Raw genomic sequence first — 26,039 nt, forward strand, 5'->3', positions numbered from 1 at the left:
CAGGATCAACCTGGTCAAGGGGACAAATGGGAAATAGAGGCTGGTTCTTCTCAGATTGTCGATGCTCCTGCCCATCTCCCCCCTCCCTACTTCCTCTGATCTCCCTCAGCAGAGCCCACAGGAGCAGCCTGGATTCTCGCAGCATCCCCTTGGCCTCTTGCAAAGTAAGCACTTTGTTCGTTAACACAGCATTGACATCTGCACAGCTACACAATCCACCAGATACATTCATTTTGGGATTTGGAGTGCTATGATTACACTGCCTTTACAGTGAAGTTGATTGAGATGTTGGACCAATGTAATGGAGTTTCAGATTACCTGGATTACCCAGAGTACCTAGATTGAGTTCAGATCTGAAATATAAAGACTGTTTCGTATCCACGGTATGAAGCCTCTTTCCACACATTCTAAACAACCTGGTGTGTTTCCTCTCCTGTAGCGTTGGGACTCTTGAGGAGATGATTGAGATTGCATGGCAGAAGTGTCAGGAGTACCAATCTAAGTTCTTCATGTGGTATTGTGTTACCCTGTTGTGCACACAGAGTAGGGCACAGGTACGTTTATTCGTTGGATGAGACAGCAGAGTTAGAATGGATGATGAGGGGAGGGGATGATTATTATGGTTTGCATATTCATAAGTAAGCAAACAGATATGTTTTAGGCCATGCGTCTATTACATTGTAATTGATTATATGTTGTTTCTGGACTAAACTTCTCTTTCTATACCACTATCTATAGCCCATCTCCCCACCAGTGAAGCCCATCGTGGCTGAGCTGCCCATCTCTCCACCAGTGAAGCCCATCGTGGCTGAGCTGCCCATCTCTCCACCAGTGAAGCCCATCATGGTTGAGCTTCCCATCTCTCCACCAGTGAAGCCCATTGTGGTTGAGCTGCCCATCTCTCCACCAGTGAAGCCCATCGTGGCTGAGCTGCCCATCTCTCCACCAGTGAAGCCCATCATGGTTGAGCTTCCCATCTCTCCTCCAGTGAAGCCCATCGTGGCTGAGCTGCCCATCTCTCCACAAGTGAAGCCCATCATGGTTGAGCTTCCCATCTCTCCACCAGTGAAGCCCATCATGGTTGAGCTTCCCATGTCTCCACCAGTGAAGCCCATCGTGGCTGAGCTGCCCATCTCTCCACTAGTGAAGCCTGTCATGTTTGAGCTTCCCATCTCTCCACCAGTGAAGCCCATCGTGGCTGAGCTGCCCATCTCTCCACCAGTGAAGCCAATCATGGTTGAGCTTCCCATCTCTCCACCAGTGAAGCCCATCATGGTTGAGCTTCCCATCTCTCCACCAGTGAAGCCCATCGTGGCTGAGCTGCCCATCTCTCCAATTATGAAGCCTGTCATGTTTGAGCTGAAGGGTCTGCTGAAGGGTCTGAAACAGCAACATAAAAAAGACAAAAAGACATGGAAACTTCAGTTCCACAGACCAAAACTACTCCACCTCCTCCCTGCCTATCGGATTATTTCCCTCCACCACAGAGAGGCCAAGGGGCACAGGATTTCTTCAATTCACCTCCACCACAGGGATGCCAAAGGGCACAGGATTTCTTCAATTCACCTCCACCACAGGGATGCCAAAGGGTACAGGATTGCTTTAATTCACCTCCACCACAGGGATGCCAAGGGGCACAGGATTTCTTCAATTCACCTCCACCACAGGGATGCCAAAGGGTTCAGGATTTCTTCAATTCACCTCCACCACAGGGAAGCCAAGGGGCACAGGATTTCTTCAATTCACCTCCACCACAGGGATGCCAAAGGGCAAAGGATTTCTTCAAATCACCTCCACCACAGGGATGCCAAGGCGCACAGGATTTCTTCAATTCACCTCCATCACAGGGTTGCCAAAGGGCCCAGAACTTATTCGATTCACCTCCACCACAGGGTTGCCAAAGGGCCCAGAATGTCTTCCATTCACCTCCACCACAGGGTTTCCAAAGGGCCAAGGATTTCTTCAATTCACCTCCACCACAGGGTTTCCAAAGAGCCCAAAATGGAGTTAACCCATATTCAATGAAAGCAGGTGATTATGCTTTAGCTAGCTCACATTTCACACACAGAGAGAGAAAGAGAGAGAGAGAGAGAGAGAGAGAGAGAGAGAGAGAGAGAGAATTGTCAGCTAGTCATATACCTTATATAACACTGATTTCCACTGATTCCCATCGTGGTTGAACGGCCCATCTCTCCAGTGGTAGCTGAGTCTCTTCAGAGATTTGACGTAGGCAACTCACGCCAAACTGTCCCTTTTAATTTGTACATCACGGTCGTATTTTAACTGCAATCAGCAATTCTCACGTTTATATGTTGTTGTTTTTTTACTTTAGCTTATTTAGTAAATATTTTCTTAACACTTATTTTCTTAAAACGTAATTGTTGGTTAAGGGCTTGTGAGCAAGCATTTCACGGTAAGGTCAACACCTGTTGTATTCGGTGCATTTGACAAATACAATTAATAGATTTTATTTTATTTGTTTATGTCCTTTCCCAGTTTGCCCCACCACCGCGGAAAAATAAGCCACTGAGGGATCTAACACAGCGACATAAAAAAAGTCAGAAAGACATAGAAACTTCAGTTCCACAGGCCAGACCTACTCCACCTCCTCCCTGCCTATCGGATTATTTCCCTTCACCTACACCACAGAGATGCCAAAGGGCCCAGGATTTCTTGAATTCACCTCCACCACAGGGATGCCAATGGCCAAAGGATTTCTTCAATTCACCTCCACCACAGGGATGCCAAAGGGCACAGGATTTCTTCAATTCACCTCCACCACAGGGATGCCAAAGGGCCCAGGATTTCTTCAATTCACCTCCAACACAGGGATGCCAAAGGGCCCAGGATTTCTTCAATTCACCTCCACCACAGGGTTGCCAAAGGGCCCAGAATTTATTCGATTCACCTCCACCACAGGGTTGCCAAAGGGCCCAGAATGTCTTCCATTCACCTCCACCACAGGGTTTCCAAAGGGCCAAGGATTTCTTCAATTCACCTCCACCACAGGGTTTCCAAAGAGCCCAAAATGGAGTTAACCCATATTCAATGAAAGCAGGTGATTATGCTTTAGCTAGCTCACATTTCACACACAGAGAGAGAGAGAGAGAGAGAGAGAGAGAGAGAGAGAGAGAGAGAGAGAGAATTGTCAGCTAGTCATATACCTTATATAACACTGATTTCCATTTGTAACAGGTGCTCCAATTAGCAAATATTCAGGTTATCCAGGTACAACTACCAAAGCTGGGCCTGGAATATCAGACACTGCCCTGGCTCACATGCTCAGACCTCTCTAACCGATGTGTGTGCTGGAAGGTAAGTGACCTTTTGGATAGTAAATATCCTCTCTACTCTTGTAACAAGCCTGATTGGGCTGGTGAGCAAAATAATGTCCACCATTGACTACTCTATATCCTAACGGGGTTCAGACTTCAATTAATGTTTTTTTTCTCTAGCACATGGTTTACATTTAGTTAACAATTGATTAAGACTCTCCTGAATTGTGTTCAGATGATGGTGAATGGGACTCTGGTTGGGATCACATGTCCACCCCCTGGGACTTCTACATGTGTTGACTCTTCCCCTGGACATTTTAAGGCTTTTTAGGTACTACATGATTTAATCCAGCTCACCTTTTTGCCACAACAATCCAAATTAATCTATTTTAGTCAATGTAATTCTGAGGTTGATATAAGTGCACCTTTTCAACAGTAAACTATGTTTGTGGTAAGGGATGTCACTAATTTTCTCTTTCTCACATAGGCTATTTTGCCAGAAAAAAAGGATGCAGTGGAGCATAGCATACTTAGAAAAAATAAATAAACTCAAGCATCTTGTGCTTATAATACTTCTTATAAAATCCAATGAGACAAAGTTTGCTTATGCCTGTTATTTATTCATTGTAACTACAGTAGATGTTAAACCAGCACTCCCACACTATCAGTCCATTGGATACCAAAGATACCAAAATTATGTGTGAATCCGTAGCCAGTTTAAATGTTTGTATTTCTGTAATATTGGTAGGTTTTTCTAAGAGGAATAAACCCACACAAATAAGGTGATGGACATCCCATATCAAGATTACATTGCCCACATAATTGATGTCCTGCTTTTCCCACCATTGCATGTGAAAACATAATCTCTCTATCTCAGACACGAAAAGAGTGATTCAACCTAACACTATCAGAGTCCCATTGTTGATAGACTAACACGTGGAGGACGTGAGCTGATGCTGGCTGCTGGCACAATGTCAGATCCAGACATATCCCTTAGGAGGTGGGTGGACTTGAGCTATCATTTCATCAGCAACAGGCCTGGCTATCTCCAAGACAGATTCAATCTCATGTTATCACTTTAGCTATCTGGATTATCTCGCTAATCTCGAAATCCAAAATGATATATTAACAGGTCACTGAAAACGTACACATAAAGAGATTAGTGGTCATCAAAGTATGTAGGTTTGCATTAGAGTCATTTCAAGTCCAGATCAAACAGTTCCTCAAAGAGAAGGACAACATGACATGGTTGACTCACATCAGAGTAACTGCATAACTCAAGGCGATGTAGAGTTTCTGAGTGGCCAAAGACATGGCAAGCTGTTGTGTTTGAAAAGGAAAGGAATCTCCGGTACACTGGTTCTCGTACGATCCACAATGTGTATAATGGATCTCAAAACTCCCCTCTGTTTTCTTATATAGCATCCATTACATTTCAATCAATCAAAGAAATACACCACACCACTCACATAAGAATACAAGTAAAATGTATGAGCTTTTATCTGAGGATCAATTGTATATTAAGTTGGACCTGTTTCATTTAGCACAAGTGAAACCAAACTCTTATCTGTGCTCCATCCAGTTCAGTAGAAACACATTTGTTTCCATCAACAAAGGATAAATGCTTACTGCCTCATTACTCACATGGCTGCTGATGTGACCTTTCCCAGGGATTTGTACAATACACCTTTGGGCGATAACAAAACAAGGGAAAGAGGACGGGATGGTGCACCACTATCCATGCTATGGAGGTCATTGCAATGAACTGCTGCCCTGTGATAGAGTCATTAGGTAAAATTTCCCTAATCACACAACTCGTCAGGAGGATGCTATGTTTTCAGAGGCCAATGGAAGTAGAGGACTCAATCAAACGTCACATAGCCCAGCATATCTAACCTTAGTTAGGAACATGCAGAATATTTTTTACAATTTTATTTAACCTTTATTTAACCAGGTAAGCCAGTTGAGAACAAGTTCTCATTTACAACTGCGAACTGGCCAAGATAAAGCAAAGCAGTGCGATAAAAACAACAACACAGAGTTACATATGGGGTAAAACAAAACATAAAGTCAAAAAAAATAAAATATATATATATACAGTGTGTGCAAATGTAGCAAGTTATGGAGGTAAGGCAATAAATAGGCTATAGTGCAAAATAATTAGAATTAGTATTAACACTGGAATAATAGATGTGCAAGAGATGATGTGCAAATAGAGATACTGGGGTGCAAATGAGCAAAATAAATAACAATATGGGGATGAGGTAGTTGGGTGGGCTAATTTCAGATGGGCTGTGTACAGGTGCAGTGATCGGTAAGGTGCTCTGACAACTGATGCTTAAAGTTAGTGAGGGAGATAAGAGTCTCCAGCTTCAGAGATTTTTGCAATTCGTTCCAGTCATTGGCAGCAGAGAACTGGAAGGAATGGCGGCCAAAGGAGGTGTTGGCTTTGGGGATGACCAGTGAGATATACCTGCTGGAGCGCATACTACGGGTGGGTGTTACAACAAGGAGCATATGGAATTAGAAAGCATTAAACACTTTTGATCCATTTATATTTTGAAACATGCACACCATGTGGTTGTACAGAACGTGTCCCCATATAATTAAATAGAACAGAATAGCCATTATTTTGCTGAAACGAAAGGCTCTGTGTATGGTGCAGTAGCTGTCCTTTCAGCACCACTCCCAATCATTAGGACGCTGGCACCCAACTGGAAATCCACATGCATCAAAACATTTAGCCTATGTATCAATGCGCTTTAAAAGCAACATAACAATTTAGTAATTTTGCTGTAGGCCTATCTAATATTTGTTTCATTAATTAGTTCGTCATTAGTTCATTAGTTCGTCACCTCCCCTTTGTAACAAATGGCATACCCCACACCATCCAAGTCAACCTACATTTACATTCACACATTCTTGTATTCTGTCTTCAATCTCTAAGAAAGTGACGGCTTCATGTCTGAAACAAATCTGTTAATCCTTATGTTCTAGAGCTGGGGTATAACATCTACCACCCTGTCTCAGCAGATAAGCAATCAGCTAACAGCAAAGCTAACATTTATTCGCGGTCATCCCTTGTGATTGAGTCTGTCATTATAAGCTACCAATAGACACTGGTAATGCAGACAGACTAAACATTTCCTATGCACGGTCCCTATGCGTGTTCCCTATAGGTGTTCCCATAAATAGAACAGAATAGTAATTTAATGTGTTGCTGTGTGTTCCCTTGAAACCTATTTTGTCTTGTTGGCTAGGCCTAGGCTACTAGTGGAACATTTGCGGAAATATTTAGAAACAATCAATCGAGACAAATGTGAGTGACCAAAACTTTACGATAAATTGTTTATTGATTTTCAATTATAAACAAACACAAGGAAGTGGCCAAATATTTGACTCAAATGAACAACCCGTCCCATGTCAATAGTGGTCGCGTGCAGTGTAATTACTTACATTATGACTCAAAGTAGAGTTAAAACATTTACAGAATGAGCTACAGAATCTCTGTGAGTTCCAATCTGACGATTAGTATTGTGACATTATCTAGCCTATAAATAACTCCAGAACAATCAATTTTCATTTATTAGTAGCAACGAATTGTTTCTGGAGACTACTACTTGGATCACTCTTTTGAAACCATTACGGTCTGTTGTTCCGGATGTTGGAGACCTTACCGTAAATTTTACCGGAGATGTTGGATGGTGCGTCTGTGTTGAAGATTGGCTAACCATGGATCCAGCAACTATGGATCCATATAATGTGAGTAATCAAACACCTCACTCTGGAGCAGGGCGGTAGCGAGTAGCATATTTAGCTCTGGTTCAGGGCGGTAGTGTGAGTTTCTCCACACTATCACCATTGACCAGAGTTAGCAAGTACCCAGTGATTTTTGTTGTTGTTGATTTCAAGTTGAATTCACCTTAGTTGACAACTCAACCAAACTGAATTCCAAACTAGATGTTGAAATTATGTCTGTGCCCAGTGGGTTACTTAAGCAATAAGGCCAGAGGGGGTCTTGTATATGGCCAATATACCAAAGCTAAGTTCTTATGCACGACGCAAAGGCACAACGCAACGTGGAGGGCCTGGACACAGCCCTCAGCCATGGTATATTAGCCATATATCACAAACCCCAGAGGTGCCTTATTGCTATTACAGTGGTTAAAAAAAGTATTTAGTCAACCACCAATTGTGCAAGTTCTCCCACTTAAAAAGATGAGAGAGGCCTGTAATTTTCATCATAGGTACAAGTCAACTATGACAGACAAATTGAGGATAAAAAATCCAGAAAATCACATTGTAGGATTTTTAATGAATTTATTTGCAAATGATGGTGGAAAATAAGTATTTGGTCACCTACAAACAAGCAAGATTTCTGGCTCTCACAGACCTGTAACTTCTTCTTTAAGAGGCTCCTCTGTCCTCCACTCATTACCTGTATTAATGGCACCTGTTTGAACTTGTTATCAGTATAAAAGACACCTGTCCACAACCTCAAACAGTCACACTCCAAACTCCACTAGGGCCAAGACCAAAGAGCTGTCAAAGGACACCAGAAACAAAATTGTAGACCTGCACCAGGCTGGGAAGACTGAATCTGCAATAGGTAAGCAGCTTGGTTTGAAGAAATCAACTGTGGGAGCAATTATTAGGAAATGGAAGACATACAAGACCACTGATAATCTCCCTCGATCTGGGGCTCCACGCAAGTTCTCACCCCATGGGGTCAAAATGATCACAAGAACGGTGAGCAAAAATCCCAGAACCACACGGGGGGACCTAGTGAATGACCTGCAGAGAGCTGGGACCAGAGTAACAAAGCCTACCATCAGTAACACACTACGCCGCCAGGGACTCAAATACTGCAGTGCCAGACGTGTCCCCCCTGCTTAAGCCAGTACATGTCCAGGCCCGTCTGAAGTTTGCTAGAGTGCATTTGGATGATCCAGAAGAGGATTGGGAGAATGCCATATGGTCTGATGAAACCAAAATATAACTTTTTGGTAAAAACTCAACTTGTCGTGTTTGGAGGACAAAGAATGCTGAGTTGCACCATACCTACTGTGAAGCATGGGGGTGGAAACATCATGCTTTGGGGCTGTTTTTCTGCAAAGGGACCAGGACAACTGATCCGTGTAAAGGAAAGAATGAATGGGGCCATGTATCGTGAGATTTTGAGTGAAAACCTCCTTCCATCAGCAAGGGCATTGAAGATGAAACGTGGCTGGGTCTTTCAGCATGACAATGTTCCCAAACACACTGCCCGGGCAATGAAGGAGTGGCTTCGTAAGAAGCATTTCAAGGTCCTGGAGTGGCCTAGCCAGTCTCCAGATCTCAACCCCATAGAAAATCTTTGGAGGGAGTTGAAAGTCTGTGTTGCCCAGCGACAGCCCCAAAACATCACTGCTCTAGAGGAGATCTGCATGGAGGAATGGGCCAAAATACCAGCAACAGTGTGTGAAAACCTTGTGAAGACTTACAGAAAACGTTTGACCTGTGTCATTGCCAACAAAGGGTATATAACAAAGTATTGAGAAACTTTTGTTATTGACCAAATACTTATTTTCCAACCATAATTTGCAAATAAATTCATTAAAAATCCTACTATGTGATTTTCTGGAATTTTATTTCTCATTTGTCTGTCATAGTTGACGTGTACCTATGATGAAAATTACAGGCATCTCTCATCTTTTTTAAGTGGGAGAACTTGCACAATTGGTGGCTGACTAAATACTTTTTTTCCCCCACTGTATAAACTGGTTACCAACGTAATTAGAGTAGAAAAAATAAGTGTTTTGTCATACCCATGGTATACGGTCTGATATACCACGGCTGTCAGCCAATCAGCATTCAGGGCTCAAACCACCCAGTTTATAATGTTCTTTATGTAACGTATTTCTACAGGAAGTTCTGGCAACATTCAATACGTTTTCTTTTGGTCCATGGAATGTCAGTAGTATGATGTTACAGTCAGAATATTCCAGGGACATAGGTCTAGGACTGGAAACATTCAAGTTTGGTCCCCATTTGGGATCAGGAGTTTTTCAAGATATTCCCAACGTTAGCTGTTTGGTTCCTTAAAACTAGAACCCTTAGTTGCTACATCCATTGTTGGACTTATTAATTAACCTCTACGGCAACTGGTTTGATACATTCACCTCTCTGAAGGTAAATAATGTGCGTTACATTCAGTAATCTTGCTCTGATTAATCTAAATTGTGCCTAAACAGCATTATTATATTGTGGCCTTTCTCTTGCATTTCAAAGATGATGGAACAAAAAAATATATAGAAAACACATGTTTTTTTGTTTGTATTATCTTTTACCAGATCTAATGTGTTATATTCTCCTACATTCATTTCACATTTTCACAAACTTCAAAGTGTTTCCTTTAAAATGGTATCAAGAATATGCATATCCTTGCTTCAGGTCCTGAGCTACAGGCATTTAGATTTGGGTATGTCATTTTAGGCAAAAGAAAGTGTACGATCCTTAAGAGGTTAATGATATATACCCATTTGATTCTTGAAGAATATCATTATAAATGCCTCATGATCTTAATTCAACTGTCATATGTACCCCATCAGAACCCAAAATAGAAGCTTGTTTTACTCCAATGTGTGTAAACAATGTAAATGTAATGAAAACAACACTGTATAACCTTAAAACATGGTTAAAACTGTAATTTTGATATCATGGATGGCCAGCTCTGTCTGAATTTGAGAGTGGTTATATTTCTCCAGGCCCATCCCTTAGTTTTTTACCAAAAGAGAGGTGGGGGTGTCCGCTTTGTTATTGTTTCAATTAAGGATTCTAGCTTTAAAAGGTCTCGGTATAATGTTTTCTCAATACATTCTGAGAACATTAAAAGGGATTCAATTTATACTGTACCTTCCAGCTTTTTTGCTTTGATAACAGGTTTTGCTCTTTAAAGTTGTTCTCACCTGACTGTCTCCATGTTGATTATGTTGTTAAGGCTGATGCAGACGGGTTTTACGTGGGCGATGATTATGGATATTTCCACTGGAATGAAGAACATGGCCATTGGGGTAAGCATTTCACACCTCTGTTGGGTCTTGGTTTAATCATTGTATTACCATTCCTTTATGGAAATGAGAGGATCAAGCTTCTGCTCTCATTCTTTTTACAGAGAGGTGGACCTAAACAACAACAAGTACAACTATGAGTATGCGTACAAGTATGACCAGGATCAACCTGGTCAAGGGGCCAAATGGGAAATAGAGGCTGGTTCTTCTCAGATTGTCCGATGCTCCTGCCCATCTCCCCCTCCCTACTTCCTCTGATCTCCCTCAGCAGAGCCCACAGGAGCAGCCTGGATTCCTCGCAGCATCCCCTTGGCCTCTTGCAAAGTAAGCACTTTGTTCGTTAACACAGCATTGACATCTGCACAGCTACACAATCCACCAGATACATTCATTTTGGGATTTGGAGTGCTATGATTACACTGCCTTTACAGTGAAGTTGATTGAGATGTTGGACCAATGTAATGGAGTTTCAGATTACCTGGATTACCCAGAGTACCTAGATTGAGTTCAGATCTGAAATATAAAGACTGTTTCGTATCCACGGTATGAAGCCTCTTTCCACACATTCTAAACAACCTGGTGTGTTTCCTCTCCTGTAGCGTTGGGACTCTTGAGGAGATGATTGAGATTGCATGGCAGAAGTGTCAGGAGTACCAATCTAAGTTCTTCATGTGGTATTGTGTTACCCTGTTGTGCACACAGAGTAGGGCCAGGTACGTTTATTCGTTGGATGAGACAGCAGAGTTAGAATGGATGATGAGGGAGGGGATGATTATTATGGTTTGCATATTCATAAGTAAGCAAACAGATATGTTTTAGGCCATGCGTCTATTACATTGTAATTGATTATATGTTGTTTCTGGACTAAACTTCTCTTTCTATACCACTATCTATAGTCCATTTCTCCACCAGTGAAGCCCATCGTGGCTGAGCTGCCCATCTCTCCACCAGTGAAGCCCATCGTGGCTGAGCTGCCCATCTCTCCACCAGTGAAGCCCATCATGGTTGAGCTTCCCATCTCTCCACCAGTGAAGCCCATTGTGGTTGAGCTGCCCATCTCTCCACCAGTGAAGCCCATCGTGGCTGAGCTGCCCATCTCTCCACCAGTGAAGCCCATCATGGTTGAGCTTCCCATCTCTCCACCAGTGAAGCCCATCGTGGCTGAGCTGCCCATCTCTCCACCAGTGAAGCCCATCATGGTTGAGCTTCCCATCTCTCCACCAGTGAAGCCCATCGTGGCTGAGCTGCCCATCTCTCCACTAGTGAAGCCTGTCATGTTTGAGCTTCCCATCTCTCCACCAGTGAAGCCCATCGTGGCTGAGCTGCCCATCTCTCCACCAGTGAAGCCAATCATGGTTGAGCTTCCCATCTCTCCACCAGTGAAGCCCATCATGGTTGAGCTTCCCATCTCTCCACCAGTGAAGCCCATCGTGGCTGAGCTGCCCATCTCTCCAATTATGAAGCCTGTCATGTTTGAGCTGAAGGGTCTGCTGAAGGGTCTGAAACAGCAACATAAAAAAAGACAAAAAGACATGGAAACTTCAGTTCCACAGACCAAAACTACTCCACCTCCTCCCTGCCTATCGGATTATTTCCCTCCACCACAGGGAGGCCAAGGGGCACAGGATTTCTTCAATTCACCTCCACCACAGGGATGCCAAAGGGCACAGGATTTATTCAATTCACCTCCACCACAGGGATGCCAAAGGGCACAGGATTGCTTTAATTCACCTCCACCACAGGGATGCCAAGGGGCACAGAATTTCTTTAATTCACCTCCACCACAGGGATGCCAAAGGACAAAGGATTTATTCAAATCACCTCCACCACAGGGATGCCAATGCGCACAGGATTTCTTCCCTCCACATCCAGTGGAGCCCATCGTGGTTGAGCTGCCAATCTCTCCACCAGTGAAGCCCATCATGGTTGAGCTTCCCATCTCTCCACCAGTGAAGCCCATCGTGGCTGAGCTGCCCATCTCTCCACCAGTGAAGCCCATCATGGCTGAGCTGCCCATATCTCCACTAGTGAAGCCTGTCATGTTTGAGCTTCCCATCTCTCCACCAGTGAAGCCCATCGTGGCTGAGCTGCCCAGTGATTTTTGTTGTTGTTGATTTCAAGTTGAATTCACCTTAGTTGACAACTCAACCAAACTGAATTCCAAACTAGATGTTGAAATTATGTCTGTTCCCAGTGGGTTACTTAAGCAATAAGGCCAGAGGGGGTCTGGTATATGGCCAATATACCAAAGCTAAGGGCTGTTCTTATGCACGACGCAAAGGCACAACGCAACGTGGAGGGCCTGGACACAGCCCTCAGCCATGGTATATTGGCCATATATCACAAACCCCAGAGGTGCCTTATTGCTATTATAAACTGGTTACCAACGTAATTAGAGTAGAAAAAATAAGTGTTTTGTCATACCCATGGTATACGGTCTGATATACCACGGCTGTCAGCCAATCAGCATTCAGGGCTCAAACCACCCAGTTTATAATGTTCTTTATGTAACGTATTTCTCTAGGAAGTTCTGGCAACATTCAATACGTTTTCTTTTGGTCCATGGAATGTCAGTAGTATGATGTTACAGTCAGAAGATTCCAGGGACATAGGTCTAGGACTGGAAACGTTCCAGTTTGGTCCCCGTTTGGGATCAGGAGTTTTTCAAGATATTCCCAACGTTAGCTGTTTGGTTCCTTAAAACTAGAACCCGTAGTTGCTACATCCATTGTTGGACTTAATAATTAACCTCTACGGCAACTGGTTTGATACATTCACCTCTCTGAAGGTAAATAATGTGCGTTACATTCAGTAATCTTGCTCTGATTAATCAAAATTGTGCCTAAACAGCATTATTATATTGTGGCCTTTCTCTTGCATTTCAAAGATGATGGAACAAAAAAATATATAGAAAACACATGTTTTTTTGTTTGTATTATCTTTTACCAGATCTAATGTGTTATATTCTCCTACAGTCATTTCACATTTTCACAAACTTCAAAGTGTTTCCTTTAAAATGGTATCAAGAATATGCATATCCTTGCTTCAGGTCCTGAGCTTATATTCACCTCCACCACAGGGATGCCAAAGGGTACAGGATTTCTTCAATTCACCTCCACCACAGGGAAGCCAAGGGGCACAGGATTTCTTCAATTCACCTCCACCACAGGGATGCCAAAGGGCAAAGGATTTATTCAAATCACCTCCACCACAGGGATGCCAAGGCGCACAGGATTTCTTCCCTCCACATCCAGTGGAGCCCATCGTGGTTGAGCTGCCCATCTCTCCACCAGTGAAGCCCATCATGGTTGAGCTTCCCATCTCTCCACCAGTGAAGCCCATCGTGGCTGAGCTGCCCATCTCTCCACCAGTGAAGCCCATCATGGTTGAGCTTCCCATCTCTCCACCAGTGAAGCCCATCGTGGCTGAGCTGCCCATCTCTCCACTAGTGAAGCCTGTCATGTTTGAGCTTCCCATCTCTCCACCAGTGAAGCCCATCGTGGCTGAGCTGCCCATCTCTCCACCAGTGAAGCCAATCATGGTTGAGCTTCCCATCTCTCCACCAGTGAAGCCCATCATGGTTGAGCTTCCCATCTCTCCACCAGTGAAGCCCATCGTGGCTGAGCTGCCCATCTCTCCACTAGTGAAGCCTGTCATGTTTGAGCTTCCCATCTCTCCACCAGTGAAGCCCATCGTGGCTGAGCTGCCCATCTCTCCAATTATGAAGCCTGTCATGTTTGAGCTGAAGGGTCTGCTGAAGGGTCTGAAACAGCAACATAAAAAAAGACAAAAAGACATGGAAACTTCAGTTCCACAGACCAAAACTACTCCACCTCCTCCCTGCCTATCGGATTATTTCCCTCCACCACAGGGAGGCCAAGGGGCACAGGATTTCTTCAATTCACCTCCACCACAGGGATGCCAAAGGGCACAGGATTTCTTCAATTCACCTCCACCACAGGGATGCCAAAGGGCACAGGATTGCTTTAATTCACCTGCACCACAGGGATGCCAAGGGGCACAGGATTTCTTCCCTCCACATCCAGTGGAGCCCATCGTGGTTGAGCTGCCCATCTCTCCACCAGTGAAGCCCATCATGGTTGAGCTTCCCATCTCTCCACCAGTGAAGCCCATCGTGGCTGAGCTGCCCATCTCTCCACCAGTGAAGCCCATCATGGTTGAGCTTCCCATCTCTCCACCAGTGAAGCCCATCATGGTTGAGCTTCCCATCTCTCCACCAGTGAAGCCCATCGTGGCTGAGCTGCCCATCTCTCCACCAGTGAAGCCCATCATGGTTGAGCTTCCCATCTCTCCACCAGTGAAGCCCATCATGTTTGAGCTTCCCATCTCTCCACCAGTGAAGCCCATCGTGGCTGAGCTGCCCATCTCTCCACCAGTGAAGCAATCATGGTTGAGCTTCCCATCTCTCCACCAGTGAAGCCCATCATGGTTGAGCTTCCCATCTCTCCACCAGTGAAGCCCATCGTGGCTGAGCTGCCCATCTCTCCAATTATGAAGCCTGTCATGTTTGAGCTGAAGGGTCTGCTGAAGGGTCTGAAACAGCAACATAAAAAAAGACAAAAAGACATGGAAACTTCAGTTCCACAGACCAAAACTACTCCACCTCCTCCCTGCCTATCGGATTATTTCCCTCCACCACAGGGAGGCCAAGGGGCACAGGATTTCTTCAATTCACCTCCACCACAGGGATGCCAAAGGGCACAGGATTTCTTCAATTCACCTCCACCACAGGGATGCCAAAGGGCACAGGATTGCTTTAATTCACCTCCACCACAGGGATGCCAAGGGGCACAGAATTTCTTTAATTCACCTCCACCACAGGGATGCCAAAGGGTACAGGATTTCTTCAATTCACCTCCACCACAGGGAAACCAAGGGGCACAGGATTTCTTCAATTCACCTCCACCACAGGGATGCCAAAGGGCAAAGGATTTATTCAAATCACCTCCACCACAGGGATGCCAAGGCGCACAGGATTTCTTCCCTCCACATCCAGTGGAGCCCATCGTGGTTGAGCTGCCCATCTCTCCACCAGTGAAGCCCATCGTGGTTGAGCTTCCCATCTCTCCACCAGTGAAGCCCATCATGGTTGAGCTTCCCATCTCTCCACCAGTGAAGCCCATCATGGTTGAGCTTCCCATCTCTCCACCAGTGAAGCCCAGCGTGGCTGAGCTGCCCATCTCTCCACTAGTGAAGCCTGTCATGTTTGAGCTTCCCATCTCTCCACCAGTGAAGCCCATCATGGTTGAGCTTCCCATCTCTCCACCAGTGAAGCCCATCGTGGCTGAGCTGCCCATCTCTCAATTATGAAGCCTGTCATGTTTGAGCTGAAGGGTCTGCTGAAGGGTCTGAAACAGCAACATAAAAAAAGACAAAAAGACATGGAAACTTCAGTTCCACAGACCAAAACTACTCCACCTCCTCCCTGCCTATCGGATTATTTCCCTCCACCACAGGGAGGCCAAGGGGCACAGGATTTCTTCAATTCACCTCCACCACAGGGATGCCAAAGGGCACAGGATTTCTTCAATTCACCTCCACCACAGGGATGCCAAGGCGCACAGGATTTCTTCCCTCCACATCCAGTGGAGCCCATCGTGGTTGAACTTCCGATCTCTCCACCAGTGGAGCCCATAGTGGTTGAACGGCCCATCTCTCCAGTGGTAGCTGAGTCTCTTCAGAGATTTGAGGTAGGCTACTCACTCCAAACTGTCCCTTTTTAATTTGTACATCACGGTCGTATTTTAACTGCAATCAGCAATTCTCACGTTTATATGTTGTTGTTTTTTTACTTCAGCTTATTTAGTAAATATTTTCTTAACACTTATTTTCTTAAAACGTAATCGTTGTTTCAGGGCTTGTGAGCAAGCATTTCACGGTAAGGTCAACACCTGTTGTATTCGGTGCATTTGACAAATACAATTAGATTTGATTTGATTTGTTTATGTCTTTTCCCAGTTTGCCCCACCACCGCGGAAAAATAAGCCACTGAAGGATCTAACACAGCGACATAAAAAAAGACAGAAAGACATGGAAACTTCAGTTCCACAGGCCAGACCTACTCTGCCTCCTCCCAGCCTATCGGATTATTTCCCTTCACCTACAGCACAGAGATGCCAAAGGACCCAGGATTTCTTCCCTCCACCTCCAGTGAAGCCCATCGTAGCTGAGCTGCCCATCTCTCCACCAGTGAAACCCATCGTGGTTGAACTACCCATCTCAACACCTGGTTGAACTACCCATCTCAACACCAGTGAAGCCTGTCATGTTTGAGCTGCCCATCGCTCCAGTGGTAGCTGAGTCTCTTCAGAGATTTGAGGTAGGCTACTCACTCCAAACTGTCCCTTTTAATTTGTAAATCATAGTCCTATTTTAACTGCAATTAGCAATTCAAATGTTTATATTGCTTGTTTATGTCCTTTCCCAGTTTTCCCCACTACCGCAGAAAAATAAGCAGCTGAAAGGTCTGAAACAGCAACATAAAAAAAGACAAAAAGACATGGAAACTTCAGTTCCACAGACCAAAACTACTCCACCTCCTCCCTGCCTATCGGATTATTTCCCTCCACCACAGGGAGGCCAAGGGGCACAGGATTTCTTCAATTCACCTCCACCACAGGGATGCCAAAGGGCACAGGATTGCTTTAATTCACCTCCACCACAGGGATGCCAAGGGGCACAGGATTTCTTTAATTCACCTCCACCACAGGGATGCCAAAGGGTACAGGATTTCTTCAATTCACCTCCACCACAGGGAAGCCAAGGGGCACAGGATTTCTTCAATTCACCTCCACCACAGGGAAGCCAAGGGGCACAGGATTTCTTCAATTCACCTCCACCACAGGGATGCCAAGGCGCACAGGATTTCTTCCCTCCACATCCAGTGGAGCCCATCGTGGTTGAACGGCCCATCTCTCCAGTGGTAGCTGAGTCTCTTCAGAGATTTGAGGTAGGCTACTCACTCCAAACTGTCCCTTTTAATTTGTACATCACGGTCGTATTTTAACTGCAATCAGCAATTCTCACGTTTATATGTTGTTGTTTTTTTACTTTAGCTTATTTAGTAAATATTTTCTTAACACTTATTTTCTTAAAACGTAATTGTTGGTTCAGGGCTTGTGAGCAAGCATTTCACGGTGAGGTCAACACCTGTTGTATTCGGTGCATTTGACAAATACAATTAATAGATTTTATTTTATTTGTTTATGTCCTTTCCCAGTTTGCCCCACCACCGCGGAAAAATAAGCCACTGAGGGATCTAACACAGCGACATAAAAAAAGACAGAAAGACATACAAACTTCAGTTCCACAGGCCAGACCTACTCCACCTCCTCTCTGCCTATCGGATTATTTCCCTTCACCTACACCACAGAGATGCCAAAGGGCCCAAAATGGAGTTAACCCATATTCAATGAAAGCAGGTGATTATGCTTTAGCTAGCTCACATTTCACACACACACAGAGAGAGAGAGAGGGAGAGAGAGAGAGAGAGAGAGAGAGAGAGAGAGAGAGAGAGAGAGAGAGAGAGAGAGAGAGAGAGAGAGAGAGAGAGAGAGAGAGAGAGAGAGAGAGAGATGTCAGCTAGTCATATACCTTATATAATTTTACCTAATGACTCTATCACAGGGCAGCAGTTCATTGCAATGACCTCCATAGCATGGATAGTGGTGCACCATCCCGTCCTCTTTCCCTTGTTTTGTTATCGCCCAAAGGTGTATTGTACAAATCCCTGGGAAAGGTCACATCAGCAGCCATGTGAGTAATGAGGCAGTAAGCATTTGTTGATGGAAACAAATGTGTTTCTACTGAACTGGATGGAGCACAGATAAGAGTTTGGTTTCACTTGTGCTAAATGAAACAGGTCCAACTTAATATACAATTGATCCTCAGATAAAAGCTCATACATTTTACTTGTATTCTTATGTGAGTGGTGTGGTGTATTTCTTTGATTGATTGAAATGTAATGGATGCTATATATAGAAAACAGAGGGGAGTTTTGAGATCCATTATACACATTGTGGATCGTACGAGAACCAGTGTACCGGAGATTCCTTTCCTTTTCAAACACAACAGCTTGCCATGTCTTTGGCCACTCAGAAACTCTACATCGCCTTGAGTTATGCAGTTACTCTGATGTGGGTCAACCATGTCATGTTGTCCTTCTCTTTGAGGAACTGTTTGATCTGGACTTGAAATTACTCTAATGCAAACTGTGACGTCACGAGAGGCTACACAGCTTTCAGCGGGATTGCTCAAGTAGTGCAAGGAGACCAGGTTCAATCAAAACAAGGATTTTATTAAAGGTCTTGGGAAACTAACGAAAGTATAACACAATTCTGTTCTCTTGTGGCTCTTTAAGGGTTAACAGTTCAGGGATGTCTCTTCCACATCCAAAATCATAACTCTCACTCGCTCAAATAACTTTTCCCCAGTCTTACTGTATTCCACGTTGCAGCTAGTGGCCAACCCAGCAAAACGTCCTTCCAAATGTCCCACACGTATTTCCACAGGTGCATATATCCAAAGGTGAGTATTTCCCAAAGGTAAGTATCTCCAAATCCTTATATTCCTCATGGAAGTGGACGTGCAGCACTCTTGTCCTCCAGAGAGCCCAGTTTGAGACTGTGTTTCTTCACAACCCACACACCCTCTCAGTGTGTCTCTTCCCTTCAACAAACCTCCAGCTCATCAGCTCCTGATTTGTTTCAGCTGCGTGGGAAGATTGGCCATAGAGGGGTGGAGTTCCCGACCATACCAGCAGATGGAGCCATAGCTGTCTGGGTTTGCAGCCACCTCAGGGGGATGTAACGTCCCTCAGGACACAGCCTCTCGTGACATCACACATCCCCCTCCTCGGGACCGACGTCCTCGTCGGGGTAAAGGCAGCGAAGAAGGCATCACGCCGGGAGAGGGCGTCCGCATTGCCGTGGTGCTTGCCAGACTGCTCTCTCTTCAACTCCTCCAACTCTAGGACCAGGGACTCAGCCTCCTGTTGTCTCTCCTTGAGTTTCTTACTGAACGCATCAGCCTTGGTTTTAGCAGAGTTTAGCTTCTGTTGAGCAGCTTTCAGTTCCTTCTCTCTCTCTGCCTCCGCATTCTTCATCTTGTTCTCCAACACCTTGTACTTCTCCTCTGCCTTCTTCTGGACCTCCTTACTCCTGCGCAGGGTCTCCTCACACTCCTCGATGGTCCTGCGCAGCCTCTCCAGCTCCTCCTGTTGCTTAGGGAAGGAGCTCTGTTGGAGTTTAGCCTGGAGGATATCTAACTCTTCTGTCTTCATGTCTAACTGTTGCTTTAACAAACGATACCTCTCAGCGGTCCCCTTCAGACCAGACAGTTCTTTGTCCAGATTCTGTAGCTCCGTCTCTGTGTCGGTCTGGGCACCTGCCATCCCTATCAGAGCCCGGCGGGAGTGAGTAACTCGGAGGGATTGCACCGGAGCCTTCCCAGGATGAGTCTTGCCTCTCCGTTTCCGAGGTACTCGGGTTATCCTCTCCTGAGACTCTCTCCAGAGTGGGTAAAGGCTGGGCAGTCTCGTCCAATTAGGACAGGGACGGGGAGGGGAATCAACCACCCCCGCCGTCGTGTGTATGGTTCCCCGTGTGCTGGTCATTGTAAGTTCAGTAATGGGGGTATTCTCTGGTGTCCCCATGGACACAGGAAACTGGGAGGACTTTCCCGGGGTCAGACACGTTGGGCCCACCAAATCCTTACGCACCAGGGTGGCCCGGCTACCAGAATCCAGTAAGGCCTCCACATCATGGTGATTCACAGTTACCGGGCAGGTGGGGGGTCGATCTGGGCCGCCATCTACGACTCCCAAGAGCGAGGCAAAACGGTGTGTGGGTGCTGAGCTGGAGGACTCCGCAGTGGGCATAGGTTCATCGGCTGGTTTCCCACACTGCCAGGGAGATATGTCCCATCTCCCCACACCGGTAACACTGTCGAGTTTCCCCCCTCCTGGTGTACTCTTCTTGGACCCGCCTGGTTTCTGGCTCCCCCTGGAGCCGGGATAAGTCCTGACGTGGCTGGGTTCGAGACCTTGGGGTCCTTTGGACGGGTTCTTCCCATTTGTGGTGGGGGGCGCACTCCTGGCGTCTTTTCGGAAGCATTCAGCATCTCCGCTGTGGCCTGGTACTTTTCCACAGCTTCCACGGTCAGATCAGCCGTGGTCAAGGCCTGTTGACTGATGAACCGTTTTGCCTCATAAGGCAGGGCGCGTGGTAACGATCCACCACAACGGCTCCACCACCGCCGCTGCTGTATTCCTCTGCGGATCCAGCCATTTCCTTGCGATTCGGACAAGTTCATGCATCTGCGCCCGAGGAGGTTGGTCTGGTTGGAAGGTCCAGCTGTGAAAGCGCTGGGCCATACCAAACTTTGTGAGTCCATATCTGCTGAGGATCTCAGACTTCAGGGCATCATAGTCAGTAACCTGGTCAGGGCCCAGGTCCCGGACAGCATTCAGCGATTCCCCGGTTAGAAAGGGGGCTAACAGACCAACCCACTGTTGCTTGGGCCAGGCTTCCCTAGTGGCCGTGGCCTCAAATGCATGCAGGTATGCCTCAATGTCATCGGTAGCTCCCATCTTAGATATAAAGTCACTTGCCTTTATTGGGCGGGTATTTTGGACCACCCTCTGTCTCTGCAACTGCAATTCCTCTGCCTTCAGAAGGTTGGCTTTCTTTTGCTCCTCCAAGAGAGCAACGTTTGCTTGCATCTGGGCTTGCTGGCCAGCAACAAGGGCTTTCAATATGTCCTCCATTTCAGTCGGCGGGGAGCCTACGGCCAACTTGGAAAACTGGGTGATCAAACCTTCGGTATCCTCCTCTGACATGCACTATTAACGCTTGAGCGTGCCCGTATTCTCCACCATCTGTGACGTCACGAGAGGCTACACAGCTTTCAGCGGGATTGCTCAAGTAGTGCAAGGAGACCAGGTTCAATCAAAACAAGGATTTTATTAAAGGTCTTGGGAAACTAACGAAAGTATAACACAATTCTGTTCTCTTGTGGCTCTTTAAGGGTTAACAGTTCAGGGATGTCTCTTCCACATCCAAAATCATAACTCTCACTCGCTCAAATAACTTTTCCCCAGTCTTACTGTATTCCACGTTGCAGCTAGTGGCCAACCCAGCAAAAACGTCCTTCCAAATGTCCCACACGATATTTCCACAGGTGCATATATCCAAAGGTGAGTATTTCCCAAAGGTAAGTATCTCCAAATCCTTATATTCCTCATGGAAGTGGACGTGCAGCACTCTTGTCCTCCGAGAGCCCAGTTTGAGACTGTGTTTCTTCACAACCCACACACCCTCTCAGTGTGTCTCTTCCCTTCAACAAACCTCCAGCTCATCAGCTCCTGATTTGTTTCAGCTGCGTGGGAAGATTGGCCATAGAGGGGTGGAGTTCCCGACCATACCAGCAGATGGAGCCATAGCTGTCTGGGTTTGCAGCCACCTCAGGGGGATGTAACGTCCCTCCAGGACACAGCCTCTCGTGACATCACAAAACCTACATACTTTGATGACCACTAATCTCTTTATGTGTACGTTTTCAGTGACCTGTTACTATATCATTTTGGATTTCGAGATTAGCGAGATAATCCAGATAGCTAAAGTGATAACATGAGATTGAATCTGTCTTGGAGAGAGCCAGGCCTGTTGCTGATGAAATGATAGCTCAAGTCCACCCACCTCTTAAGGGATATGCCAGCATCAGCTCACGTTCTCCACGTGTTAGTCTATCAACAATGGGACTCTGATAGTGTTAGGTTGAATCACTCTTTTCGTGTCTGAGATAGAGAGATTATGTTTTCACATGCAATGGTGGGAAAAGCAGGACATCAATTATGTGGGCAATGTAATCTTGATATGGGATGTCCATCACCTTATTTGTGTGGGTTTATTCCTCTTAGAAAAACCTACCAATATCACAGAAATACAAACATTTAAACTGGCTACAGATTCACACATAATTTTGGTATCTTTGGTATCCAATGGACTGATAGTGTGGGAGTGCTGGTTTAACATCTACTGTAGTTACAATGAATAAATAACAGGCATAAGCAAACTTTGTCTCATTGGATTTCATAAGAAGTATTATAAGCACAAGATGCTTGAGTTTATTTATTTTTTCTAAGTATGCTATGCTCCACTGCATCCTTTTTTTCTGGCAAAATAGCCTATGTGAGAAAGAGAAAATTAATGACATCCCTTACCACAAACATAGTTTACTGTTGAAAAGGTGCACTTATATCAACCTCAGAATTACATTGACTAAAATAGATTAATTTGGATTGTTGTGGCAAAAAGGTGAGCTGGATTAAATCATGTAGTACCTAAAAAAGCCTTAAAATGTCTAGGGGAAGAGTCAACACATGTAGAAGTCCCAGGGGAGGACATGTGATCCCAACCAGAGTCCCATTCACCATCATCTGAACACAATTCAGGAGAGTCTTAATCAATTGTTAACTAAATGTAAACCATGTGCTAGAGAAAAAAAACATTAATTGAAGTCTGAACCCCGTTAGGATATAAAGTAGTCAATGGTGGACATTATTTTGCTCACCAGCCCAATCAGGCTTGTTACAAGAGTAGAGAGGATATTTACTATCCAAAAGGTCACTTACCTTCCGGCACACACATCGGTGAGAGAGGTCTGAGCATGTGAGCCAGGGCAGTGTCTGATATTCCAGGCCCAGCTTTGGTAGTTGTACCTGGATAACCTGAATATTTGCTAATTGGAGCACCTGTTACGAATGGAAATCAGTGTTATATAAGGTATATGACTAGCTGACAATTCTCTCTCTCTCTCTCTCTCTGTGTGTGAAATGTGAGCTAGCTAAAGCATAATCACCTGCTTTCATTGAATATGGGTTAACTCCATTTTGGGCTCTTTGGAAACCCTGTGGTGGAGGTGAATTGAAGAAATCCTTGGCCCTTTGGAAACCCTGTGGTGGAGGTGAATGGAAGACATTCTGGGCCCTTTGGCAACCCTGTGGTGGAGGTGAATTGAAGAAATCCTGGGCCCTTTGGCATCCCTGTGGTGGAGGTGAATTGAAGAAATCCTGGGCCCTTTGGCATCCCTGTGGTGGCGGTGAATTGAAGAAATCCTGTGCCCTTTGGCATCCCTGTGGTGGAGGTGAATTGAAGAAATCCTTTGGCCATTGGCATCCCTGTGGTGGAGGTGAATTGAAGAAATCCTGGGCCCTTTGGCATCTCTGTGGTGTAGGTGAAGGGAAATAATCCGATAGGCAGGGAGGAGGTGGAGTAGTTTTGGTCTGTGGAACTGAAGTTTCCATGTCTTTTTGTCTTTTTTTATGTTGCTGTTTCAGACCCTTCAGCTGCTTATTTTTCTGCGGTAGTGGGGCAAACCGGGAAAGGACATAAACAAGCAATATAAACATGAGAATTGCTGATTGCAGTTAAAATAGGACTATGATTTACAAATTAAAAGGGACAGTTTGGAGTGAGTAGCCTACCTCAAATCTCTGAAGAGACTCAGCTACCACTGGAGAGATGGGCCGTTCAACCACTATGGGCTCCACTGGTGAAGAGATGGGCAGCTCAAACATGACAGGCTTCACTGGTGAAGAGATGGGAAGCTCAAACATGACAGGCTTCACTAGTGGAGAGATGGGCAGCTCAGCCACGATGGGCTCCACTGGTGAAGAGATGGGCAACTCAAACATGACAGGCTTCACTAGTGGAGAGATGGGCAGCTCAGCCACGATGGGCTTCACTGGTGGAGAGATGGGAAGCTCAACCATGATGGGCTTCACTGGTGGAGAGATGGGAAGCTCAACCACGATGGGCTTCACTGGTGGAGAGATGGGAAGCTCAACCATGATGGGCTTCACTGGTGGAGAGATGGGCAGCTCAGCCACGATGGGCTTCACTGGTGGAGAGATGGGCAGCTCAACCACAATGGGCTTCACTGGTGGAGAGATGGGAAGCTCAACCATGATGGGCTTCACTGGTGGAGAGATGGGCAGCTCAGCCACGATGGGCTTCACTGGTGGAGAGATGGGCAGCTCAGCCACGATGGGCTTCACTGGTGGAGAGATGGGCTATAGATAGTGGTATAGAAAGAGAAGTTTAGTCCAGAAACTCCTGACACTTCTGCCATGCAATCTCAAACATCTCCTCAAGAGTCCCAACGCTACAGGAGAGGAAACACACCAGGTTGTTTAGAATGTGTGGAAAGAGGCTTCATACCGTGGATACGAAACAGTCTTTATATTTCAGATCTGAACTCAATCTAGGTACTCTGGGTAATCCAGGTAATCTGAAACTCCATTACATTGGTCCAACATCTCAATCAACTTCACTGTAAAGGCAGTGTAATCATAGCACTCCAAATCCCAAAATGAATGTATCTGGTGGATTGTGTAGCTGTGCAGATGTCAATGCTGTGTTAACGAACAAAGTGCTTACTTTGCAAGAGGCCAAGGGGATGCGGCGAGGAATCCAGGCTGCTCCTGTGGGCTCTGCTGAGGGAGATCAGAGGAAGTAGGGAGGGGGAGATGGGCAGGAGCATCGACAATCTGAGAAGAACCAGCCTCTATTTCCATTTGGCCCCTTGACCAGGTTGATCCTGGTCATACTTGTACTGCATACTCATAGTTGTACTCGTTGTTGTTTAGGGTCCACCTCTCTGTAAAAAGAATGAGAGCAGAAGCTTGATCCTCTCATTTCCATAAAGGAATGGTAATACAATGATTAAACCAAGACCCAACAGAGGTGTGAAATGCTTACCCCAATGGCCATGTTCTTCATTCCAGTGGAAATATCCATAATCATCGGCCACGTAAAACCCGTCTGCATCAGCCTTAACAACATAATCAACATGGAGACAGTCAGGTGAGAACAACTTTAAAGAGCAAAACCTGTTATCAAAGCAAAAAAGCTGGAAGGTACAGTATAAATTGAATCCCTTTTAATGTTCTCAGAATGTATTGGAGAAAACATTATACCGAGACCTTTTAAAGCTAGAATCCTTAATTGAAACAATAACAAAGCGGACACCCCACCTCTCTTTTGGTAAAAAACTAAGGGATGGGCCTGGAGAAATATAACCACTCTCAAATTCAGACAGAGCTGGCCATCCATGATATCAAAATTACAGTTTTAACCATGTTTTAAGGTTATACAGTGTTGTTTTCATTACATTTACATTGTTTACACACATTGGAGTCAAACAAGCTTCTATTTTGGGTTCTGATGGGGTACATATGACAGTTGAATTAAGATCATGAGGCATTTATAATTATATTCTTCAAGAATCAAATGGGTATATATCATTAACCTCTTAAGGATTGTACACTTTCTTTTGCCTAAAATGACATACCCAAATCTAAATGCCTGTAGCTCAGGACCTGAAGCAAGGATATGCATATTCTTGATGCCATTTTAAAGGAAACACTTTGAAGTTTGTGAAAATGTGAAATGAATGTAGGAGAATATAACACATTAGATCTGGTAAAAGATAATACAAACAAAAAATCATGTGTTTTCTATATATTATTTTGTTCCATCATCTTTGAAATGCAAGAGAAAGGCCACAATATAATAATGCTGTTTAGGCGCAATTTAGATTTTGGCCACTAGATGGCAGCAGTGTGTATGCAAAGTTTCAGATTGATCCAGTGAAGCGTTGCAATACGCTTAGTCTGCTAAATGGTCTGCTAAAT

At 45.1% G+C, this 26,039-nt stretch overlaps 5 long non-coding RNA genes across 6 annotated transcripts; 1 reads left to right on the forward strand and 4 right to left on the reverse strand.

Annotated features, from left to right (window-relative positions):
* Positions 1 to 1,285: 1,285 nt before the first annotated feature.
* LOC123487256 lies at positions 1,286 to 2,055 on the reverse strand. The gene is made up of 2 exons (XR_006659692.1): positions 1,882 to 2,055; positions 1,286 to 1,476 (listed from the first exon to the last, which is right to left on the reverse strand). It is a non-coding gene; the product is annotated as an uncharacterized LOC123487256 (long non-coding RNA).
* Positions 2,056 to 6,931: 4,876 nt separating this feature from the next.
* Positions 6,932 to 10,439, forward strand: LOC123487258. The gene is made up of 3 exons (XR_006659694.1): positions 6,932 to 7,037; positions 10,255 to 10,327; positions 10,429 to 10,439. It is a non-coding gene; the product is annotated as an uncharacterized LOC123487258 (long non-coding RNA).
* A 3,553-nt stretch (positions 10,440 to 13,992) lies between these two features.
* LOC123487257 lies at positions 13,993 to 15,429 on the reverse strand. Its single transcript, XR_006659693.1, has 2 exons — positions 15,111 to 15,429; positions 13,993 to 14,319 (listed from the first exon to the last, which is right to left on the reverse strand). It is a non-coding gene; the product is annotated as an uncharacterized LOC123487257 (long non-coding RNA).
* A 6,895-nt stretch (positions 15,430 to 22,324) lies between these two features.
* LOC121566187 lies at positions 22,325 to 23,347 on the reverse strand. Of its 2 annotated transcripts, none has more exons than XR_006000819.2 (3): positions 23,204 to 23,347; positions 22,977 to 23,096; positions 22,325 to 22,781 (listed from the first exon to the last, which is right to left on the reverse strand). It is a non-coding gene; the product is annotated as an uncharacterized LOC121566187 (long non-coding RNA). The 2 variants fall into 2 exon arrangements; XR_006659691.1 differs by lacking the exon at positions 23,204 to 23,347 and having other exon boundaries at positions 22,325 to 22,529; positions 22,686 to 22,781; positions 22,977 to 23,155.
* A 1,039-nt stretch (positions 23,348 to 24,386) lies between these two features.
* On the reverse strand, positions 24,387 to 25,473 carry LOC123487259. The gene is made up of 3 exons (XR_006659695.1): positions 25,105 to 25,473; positions 24,784 to 25,003; positions 24,387 to 24,416 (listed from the first exon to the last, which is right to left on the reverse strand). It is a non-coding gene; the product is annotated as an uncharacterized LOC123487259 (long non-coding RNA).
* Positions 25,474 to 26,039: the final 566 nt, after the last annotated feature.

Source organism: Coregonus clupeaformis, unplaced genomic scaffold (genome assembly GCF_020615455.1).
Source record: "Coregonus clupeaformis isolate EN_2021a unplaced genomic scaffold, ASM2061545v1 scaf1575, whole genome shotgun sequence".
NCBI lineage: Eukaryota > Metazoa > Chordata > Actinopteri > Salmoniformes > Salmonidae > Coregonus > Coregonus clupeaformis.